The sequence below is a fragment of the Fukomys damarensis genome, unplaced genomic scaffold (genome assembly GCF_012274545.1).
Source record: "Fukomys damarensis isolate Sample0158 unplaced genomic scaffold, DMR_v1.0_HiC HiC_scaffold_39, whole genome shotgun sequence".
Classification (NCBI taxonomy): Eukaryota; Metazoa; Chordata; class Mammalia; order Rodentia; family Bathyergidae; genus Fukomys; species Fukomys damarensis.
The window spans coordinates 21,752,916-21,763,099 of NW_022900951.1; positions in this window are offsets into that span (position 1 = coordinate 21,752,916).

Genomic DNA, 10,184 nt, shown 5'->3' on the forward strand with positions numbered 1-10,184 from the left:
AAAATGAATGAGGAATTTGTAATTTATCAGTAAGTCTTACTGATGCATTTCATCTCTAGTTTAGTTATTTTTAAGCTGTCTGGTCCTCTCCTTTTGCAACTAACCCTTCCTTGTACAAACCCACACGGTGCTCTAAATTCTGCAATTACCTCCAATTTTAAAGTGTGACAAAATATCTTTATGAGTGAAGGGTGCTTTGGTGTTCTGATTAGCATTCATAAAAAGTTAGTAATTTATTTTCTTTTCCAATTCACTTGGTTAAAATACATTATTGATGCAGCTATTAAGTCTTGATTTAATAATAAATGACTATTAATATAAAATTGTAAAAGAGACTTGTCATATTTATGCCTTAAATTTCAATTTTTTGTACAGAATTATACAGAGAAGTATTTTTCAGTGTTTAAAATAAAAAGATTAATGTGCTTTAAGTAGCTGCTTTTAGGTGGAGACATTTTGTAAGAAAGAAAACAAAAACCAACAAAAACTAAAATAAAAAACTGAGAAATAGTTTTAAAACATGAAAAATGCAGTGAGTTTATTTTTATACTGTTAGTGATTAATATTTTGTCATACTGACTTTTTAAAGCTTTGTTTTAAAAATTGTAGAATATTTTATTATTGCATATTAATTATATAAGATATTTGGTTACATCATAATGTTTTCATAGATTCATATAACTTACTTTATTCTATCTGTTCATATTACTGCTCTTTACTCATCTCTCCCTACTTTCCAGATCCGCTCCGCTTTTGTAGTAGTTTCCCTTCTGCTTTCATGTAATCTTTCCCAACCTCCTAGATCCTACATTTGAATGAAAGCATGTATTTTTTATTTTTCTGAGTCTGGCTTATTTCACTTAACATGCCCACTACATGATTTCATTCTTCTTTGTGGCTGAATAATAATCCATCTTATATATTCCAAAATTTATCCATTGGCAGGCAACTGGTTGATAGCCGTAAGTTAGCTATTGTGATTTGCAGCATGATAAATACAGATATGCAAGTATACCTATCATATACTGACTTTTATTCCTCTAAATGTACACCAAGGAGTGATATAGCTAGATCATACAGTATTTGTATTTTTATGAATAGGTCTAATAGGAAATATTAACTGATATTAGAGCTAATTTCTAGGGCTAACTATTGAATTTGTCTCACCTCTAGAATGACTGACCAGTGAAAGATTGGAGAGTAAGGAAGTATACACAGTGGTCTACTCTTTCTCTTCTAGTAAGTTCCATATCAATCTCCTGGGTACCCAGTAGACCAGCCTGAGAAAAAATAATTGATCATACATCAACAGTAATTCGCATGATTCAGGAGGGTCTAGGTTTGAGCACTGAATTCAAGTCATTATCTGAGGTTAGGATGTGAGAAAATTAATTGGACTGATTCCTCTTAATATGTGAACTATGGGCCAAACCTAGTTATAATATTACTGATTTTATCTGATAAAATTCAAACTACCGGTTACTTAATTATAATAAGCAGCCTATGCTTCCAAAGATGCCCATATCCTAATTTTCAAAGCATATAAATATGTTAGGTTACATGGAAAAGAGAATTAATTCCCTTATGGGTGATTCTCATGTGCCCTCTACACCCTTTTTGGGGTATCCTGGAAGTTGATTTTCAGACTCGGAGCACTTTGTCCTGGAGAAGCTGTGCCACTGGCACTCACCACTCTGCTATTTGTCCTCTGGCAAAGGGAATTAAAGTTACTAATTAGCTGAGATTATTCTGGACTCTTCAGGTGGGTCTTATTGTACTCATAGCATCTATAACAGTGAAAGGAAGGGTTAGGAGAGGTGTCAGAGTTAGAGATGGAGAAAACAAACAGTATTGAAGTGATAAAATCTGATTAAGACTCTATTGTCCATTGCCACCTTTGAAGATTGAAAGGAGCTATGCAGGCCAAGGAATGTAAGCAGTCTCCAAAATTAGAAGGAAATAGGTTTTCCCTCGAGCTTCCAGAAGGGAACCCAGACCTTCTAGCACTTAGATTTTCACCCAGTAAGACCTCTCTTTGAACTATAAAAATAAAAATAAAAAGATAATAAAGATTAATAACCCTGTGTTGTTTTAAGCAGTAACATTGTGGTGATTTGTTATGGAAACAATTGGAATTAATTTATTAATTAATCAAAATGTAGGTTAAATGAGAATAAAAATAATTTTGTGTTAAAATTTTTACATCAGTATAAAATATAAAAATGCTACTAATTATCTAAACTTTCTACATATGTCCTAGATTTTTGAATATGTATATGCTAATGATGGTTGCATGATATATAAACACTAGATATGGTGCATTGCTTGTGACATCTAGTTTTGGATAAAAGTAGTTGTTCAATTAATTGTAATTGAAGAATAAATAAACCACAGAAATAAATTTTTGAACTATAACTTAGAATGTGATGCATTGAAAGTTGTACATATCAATATATGTTAAGTCATTTATCTCAACTGGAATTTCTGATTTGGAGTCTACAAGAGAGCCATGTAAGGTCTGGGGATTTAGCTCAGTGGTGCTGCTGCCTGCCTTGCAAGCGCAAGGACCTGAGTTCAATCCCCGGTACCCCTCCCAATAAATAAATAAATAAATAAATAAATAAATAAATAAATAAATAAATGAAATTAAAAAAAATAAAAGAGAGCCATGGAGTACAAAACTAGCGTTTTCTAAGAAGCCTAGAAAATTTGTTGTCAAGACATTGTTGGAGCAAAGGGACAAATACTATTTAGATTTTGGTGGAAGATGAAAAGGAGGAAAATACACTATCTGGGAGTGTGAGATGTTGCATGAGTTCATGAAGGCCCTTAGAAAAGTTAGAGAACAATAAATGGCTATTGAAAGAATATTTAGGCAGAGTTCTCTAGCTTTGCCTTTTGGCCGACCCACTGACCTTGCTCCTGATTCGGCTTCTTCTAGCCGAGGTTACAAGGATGTATTTGCTTCAGGATTTCTTTGTTGATTTTTTTCCAATTCCGACTTAGATACAGATGCCTACCCAAAGTGTTTCATTACCACCAGTTCTTTCTCTATGCTGAAAGTTTTCAAAATTTACTGCATACTTTGAGTTCTTCAAAAATTAATTGATGCCGGGCTTGGTGGTGCATGCCTGTAATCCCAGCACTCAGGAGGCTGAGGCAGGAGGATTGCTGTGAGTTCGAGACAAACCTGGGCTACATAGTGAGACCGTATCTCAAAAAAAATTAATTGAATAAAAACATTTCATTTTTTAGTCCTTAGTGCAAATTTTGAACAAAATTGATGGAAACCTATCAAATAAGTTAAAAGGTAAACAGCAATTGCAATATGAAATCTGCTAAGTTTAGATACAGCATTTAAACCTAGTGAACATTTGGGTTTATAAACACTTTTAGAAAATGGCTATTATGTTCGTTTAAATCTGTATTCTTTTTATTCCTCATTGAGTTTATTTGTACATTTTAGGTATACAGAACACTTACATTCATCGTTGGGATCTTGTACCTTTACATGACAGGTCTTGGTTCTCATTTTTTCCCCTTGTCCCTGCCCTCCCTTTAAATCTGTATTCCACTGAAATAGATACAAATTTATTGCTAAGGTCATCCTTAACTTGTTTGCCTGTGGTGTATTTTCCAAAATGTTAATAATAGCATAATGATTGTCTCTGTGGCTAGATTTCATATATTCTTAATAAATGTTATCAAAACTGTTCTGTAATTCCCTCCCCTTCTCTATTTGAGCTCATCTTCGCTGAGAAGGTGATGATTCTGATACAGGCTTTTAGTTTGTTGTGCCAACAATTTTGAACTGAGCTATCATAAAATATTTTAGTATTACTATCAATTTTACTGGAAATCAAACATTGTTGCTGACATATAAAGCTTAGTCTCAAAGAAAACTTCTTAATGAAAAAGGAAACAATTTTTGTTTTTGATAAGTAACAGATATTTATGGAATTCTGTGTAAAAAAAACACCATAAGTATTATTTTGGTTTCTAAATGATTGGCTGTTCAGAAAAAGTTTAGTCAGTTTAGTGCATGTGTTTATGACTATGAATGCTATATAATTCAGTGATTCATTTTATAAGATCATTTAACATACTACAATGACACTAAATTTCTCATAGATCAAAAATAGAGAAATAATAGTTTCCTTTTATAAATTTAATTAAACAATATAATCTATTTGAAAGCATTTTTGGGAATTATGAAATAAACAATTATTACACATATAATTTCGTATACATAAATAGAAATATATAAATATAATATCTATACATATACCAATCTAATAGGAAATTGTACAGAAAATGAGGATTGAGATTTTTGTCATGACTTTAAAGATGTGTTTTGAAAAGTGATAGAATTTATTAATAATTATTTTTGAACTGATTCACTCTTCATGGAAACTATTCAAAATAGAGAAAGATAGATATTTGGTGAACGAGACTTGGCCTCTGATTTCATTTTGAATTGTAAGTGCTATTTAGATAATTTGAAACGTGGAATTACAGCATTCACAGATGAAAAATGGATGAAAGGAGAAAATTAACCTGTCCATTCAGTGGGTATAAATTCGTGTTACTAATATTGTCAAATTCTTTTTAAAATGAATCAGTACGAGGGACAAAAGTCTTCAGTATTTTTTTGAGCCAGAGAAATCTAATGTGTATGCTTACTCTTTGTTTATAGAACGGCTTTAAAAAAGGAAATATACTTGTTATTCTTAGAAAGATGATGACAAATGAAAGCTTAGAAAGTGAGGACTTTTTGTGAGTTAAAAAATGAGAACCAAGATCTGTCATCTAAGAATACAAGATCCCAGTGATGAATGTAACTGTACTGTATACCTAAAATGTACCAATAAACTCAATAAGATAAAAAAGAATAAAGATCTTTATGAAAAATGGCACAGAAAAATAAACAGTATTGATTAGAAAATGATGAAAATCCAAATGTATATCTATTTGGAATTCTCCACAGAGCAAACTGGTAAACATTTTAAGATTTCTGTACCATTAATAACCCATAGTGTTAAAAATTTTAAAATTTCCATCTGCTTAAATTTACTATTACCGAGATATGATATATATTTACATGTCAAATTTAATGTTCACTGACCCCAAAAGTATATTTATACACATTATTTTACTAACCCCTCTGGTATATTAATAATCTACATACTCACATGAGTAATAAACACAAATCCAAATTGCCACCCTATTTATTAACATGGTTAATTTGGTTGGTCCTAATTTTATGAGTGTCCCTTTCTGTGCCTTCACTGTTTCTGTGTGCTACTCTCAAAACTGTGCCTTAAGAGACAGAAATATGCCTATTACTTAGCTAAGGCATCATCACTAGCTGAATTTTCTTAAATACATTTCAAATAAACTTTGAATAGAATGGTTGACATTAGAAGGCCATTTATTAAATGATTTTTCCAAGTCAATGGGACAGGTCAAAAGAAGACTTGAAAATATGCCAGACCGAAAAGACAATTTTCCTAGTTTTGAAGGAAGGCTCTACATATCTGAACAGAAAGTAAATATTCATATTTAATTTCATTAAGTACTGTGAGATTACTCTCCAGAAAGCCGTCACCTGTTTAGACTTCATACAGAGGGCCATTTCTCCTCATCTTCACAAAGCTTTTATATTGTCAGCTTACAGTTTTATTAATTCAATGGCTGGTGAGTAGAATCTCATTTTAAAATTTCATTTTTGTTGATTGATAATTATAATGCACACCTTTTCATATGGGAATTCTCGACCCATTTTCCACTTTCCTGTTAATATTCAAGAGTTCCTTGAATATTCTGCCTCTTATTACTTTGGTGTCTTGGTTTTCTTCTAGGAGAGTAGTTTTCATATAATGAAAACAAAGCTAAAATGATGTAGTTGCATCCTGCAGATCCGTCCTCAGAGTTTACATACTCATTCACTCCATGGGTGAAAGTGTTGGCTTTGTGACAGTTCGTATCTAAGTATGTCCATTGTGAGGAATTGTGAGACCAGAGGGAAGTGCTGTGCCCAAAGTCATGACCTGCACTAGGACAACCTAACAGTATACTTTATTTATTTTTTATTAATGTTATCAGTACATATTTGCCATCATTATGATCATGTTCATCATAGGGAATCTGTATCTGTACATAATATATTTTATTCCTCTTTTTCCCCATCCCCCTCCCCTCCTTTCTACCCTTTTTCCATCCTAATTTACAAAGCTTTCTTTCCATTTTTCCTTTCTCTCTCTTTTTAAAATTCCTTTTCTTTTCTTCCTTCCCCTTCCCCCTTCCTTTCTAAGAATAACAAGTATACTACTTTTCCCATTTAAACAAGTTCTTCCTACTTCCAGGTATCTATCCTCTAATTTGCTCCTTATTTAACCTTTGGGTTTCTCACACAGGAGAAAAGACACAATATTCACATCTGTGTCTGATTTATTTAACTTAACATTATGGTCTTCAGGTGCAACCATTTACCTAAAAATGATTCAAGTTTATCTTTCTTTACAACAGAGTAGTATTCTATGGCATACAGATACCATTTATCTTTATCCATTCTTCTGTTGATGGGCATATGGGCTGTTTCCATTATTTTTTTTTTCTTGAGATAAGGTCTTGCTATGCAGTTCCGGCAGGACTTTAACTCACTACGTAGACAAGGTGGCCTCAAACTCATGGCGATCCTCCTGCCTTAACCTCACAAGTTATTGGCATTACAGGCCTGCACCACCATGCCTGGCATCCATTATGTAGCTATTATAAATTGTGCTGCTATAAACATTAATGTACATATATCACTGTGGTATAATGCTTTTAACTCTTTCATCAATTTCTCTTTTCTTTCTTTAAGTTTTTTTTTGTTTTTGTACTGGGAATCGAACTTGGGACCTGTGCTTGCAAGGCAGGCAGCAGCACTACTGAGCTACATTCCTGGCTTCTTTTAACTCTTTCAGGAAGATATCTAGATGTGAAACTAATGGGTCAAATGGAACCTTTAGTTTTAGCTTTTTGAGGACTTACTGTACTGATTTCCCTGGTGGTTGTATCAATTTACAATTCCATGAACAATGAAAAAAGGTTCCTTTCTCCCCACATCCCCACCAGCATTTGTTATTGGTTGATTTCTTGATAGCAGCCATTCTTTCTGGGGTGGAATGGAATCTCAGTGTTGTTTTAATTTTCATTTCTCAAATGACCAGTGGTGTTGAACATTTTTTCATATATTTTTCTGCTGCTGGTACTTCTTCTGAGAAGTGTTTGTTCATTTCAGATGCCCATTCTTGGATTGAGTCTTTAAATTTTAGAGGTCTGATTTTTTAAAGTTCATTATGTATTCTATATGTTAGTCCTTTGTCTGCAGAGTAACTGGTAAAATTATTTTCCCATTCTGGGTTGTCTCTTCACTCTATTGGTGGTTTTCCTAAAAATTAATTTATATGAGTTGTATGTACTAAGACTTAAAAAGTAATTTTCTTTATTTTTTGAAAACAGCTGGATATCTTTTACTTGCAAGAATAAAATGAATAGTTTAAAATATTTTATTTTATACATTTAAAATATTTGATACATTAAAAATGTGTGCATTTGCAAATTATGAATCGCTATAATAGACTATATATGAAATTAGAACATAATCCAAAAGGAGATTGTATTGAGAAAATATAATTAAAAACCAAATTTTCTGCCCCTCTGCAAATCTCTTCAACAAAAGAAGAAAAGAAAACAGTTCTATTATTGAAAAAGCAGTAAAGTGTAATGTGATGTCTATCACAAGCGATCTGCTAAAGAGATTGCAAAAAAAGAAAAAATTCTTCACCCTTTTATGTAGTCAAGCAGAAATAACTCATTACATTGATGTTCTCAAGAGAAAAAATATCCTCAACTAAGAAGACTTGACTGAAACATTTGTCACACACAGTTTATCTTGAATTCACTTGGTAGTTTCTGTGACTATTTGTGCTAGCTAATTGACTTTGTCTAAAGGAAAAATCAGTTTCTCTTTTCTTTTTGCCAGAAGATAGTTTTGGAATTAGGCTACTCTCCCACAGAAAAGGGGGAGATAGAGACCTATCTTCCTTGATGCTTACATTGCAGGCATGGCTCTCTCCCAAACTTGAGAAAGATGCTCTTGGATTGTAAAGCTGGAAAGAATCTCATTTAGGTTTTTAAAAATTTACATACATCTCAAAGGGACAGAAGAGGAATCCACAATTACAAGTTTTCTATAGAAGAAGCTCTTTCCCTTTTTGCATCAGAATAAACAGTTTTCTCTTTTTTGATTTCTATTTACTCTTACAACATCACAAAGAACTTAAATTTATCCATGTGACAATGGAGCTCACACATACAAAACAAAGAGAAATATAAAAATTAAACTAAATTTTCTGTTTAATAATTCTTGGAAATTTTCCATATTGCTTTATTATAGGTATGCCCGCCTAAACTTTATAGAGCTCTGGAACTTGCTTTATAGTTCTGTAACAGTGTATTTAATGTGTATCCCCATATTTCATATTGTAATGACATTAGAAATATATTTTTCTATCTCCTAAACATATCTATTTTTTCAGGTTTTGGTGTTAATTGTGCTTCTCTAAACATTCCTTTAGATGTTTCCTGCTCAACCCATACAAAAGATTATTTTATACATAGGACTAATTGCTGGGTCAAAGGAATATGAATGTTCAACTTCATAAGATATATTTCAATTAGTATTTTCTAAAGTACCATAATAGCAATACATAACATATGTTTGATTCACATGCTGTCCAAAATTGATGCTGACAGACTTCTTAATTTTTGTTAATACAGCAGGTATAAAATGGTAACTGGTGACTTTGTCTGAAACGTGTAATGAACCAATTTAGATTCTCTTACCAGCGCCATCTCTTGTTCCAGTGGCAGTTGCACAACCAGTGTAGACTTCTAGAGTTTTAAAGCAGGCAAAATAGTGTTTTCCATCATGTCCTTGTTACGGCCACAGTTTCCAGGTGAAGGCTGAGATGTGTAATGCTGTGGAATCTGCTTCTATGGACATGAATATGAGGAACCCTGACTGAGGGATATGAGAACTTGTGGACACATCTCTCCACTCCCCACAACTCACCCCCAAGCTGGACTGACCTCAAAAGCCTTTTAGTACCTTCTGTGAAAACAGTGTTATAGAATGGAGTAATCAGTCACATGTAGCTACGACTAGCTCATATCAACTCTCCTTCTTATCATTTTCATTCTCCCTGTCCCTCACCATTCCTTGAGATTACATTCTGTCATGTAATTAGTGGTTTTCTAAGAAATCTAGATTGTGATATGATCTTCATTTTCATTTTGTTGACTGTACACTATGCATTGACCATAATTATGACATGCTTTTTCATATGTTTTCTTTATTTTTATTGAATGAATATGGGCTATTATTTTCTCATGAATTTGTATAATTTCTTTATATATTGTAAGAGCAAGCCAGGCGTGGTGGTGCACACCTGTAATCCCAGCACTCAGGAGGCTGAGGCAGGAGGACCGCTGTGAGTTCGAGACCAGCCTGGGCTTCATAGGTAGTTCCAGGTCAGTCTCAACTACATAGTGAGACTCTGTCTCAATCCCCCAAAATAAACAAGTAAGAGCAATGACTCTTATTATTTATTAAAATATGCCTTAGTAGAAAGTAAAAGGCATAGCCTAGCAATATTTAAATAACATAAGATGATGATAGCAGAAATGAAGATTTGAACTGTAATGAGATATAGAAGCATAATTCATGGAAAAGAGAGACATGAAACAAGAGGCTAATTGCAGTCACATAGCAAAGAGCAAACATTCATTAAAATCTATGATTGAGATAAGAATTAGATTAAAGCAGTTTAAGAATCTATTTTAATTAAAAGGAACAATATTTGAAATGTTTCGTTTTACTGGAATAGGGGAGAGAAGCAGAAAGTGTGATCAGCATTTTCTTTTCAATATTACAAGATAAATATGCATTTAATTATGAGTGTAGAAAATAGAAAACTACTACTACAATGGTAAACCACTATGACGTCCAATTAACAATGAATAGAGATAGAATTAACAGTAATGTGGCCAACCCAAAAATCAAGGAAAATCATAATAGTTGTAAATAGAAAAGGATATTAAAATCAGGAAATTATGTATATATATATATATTTATA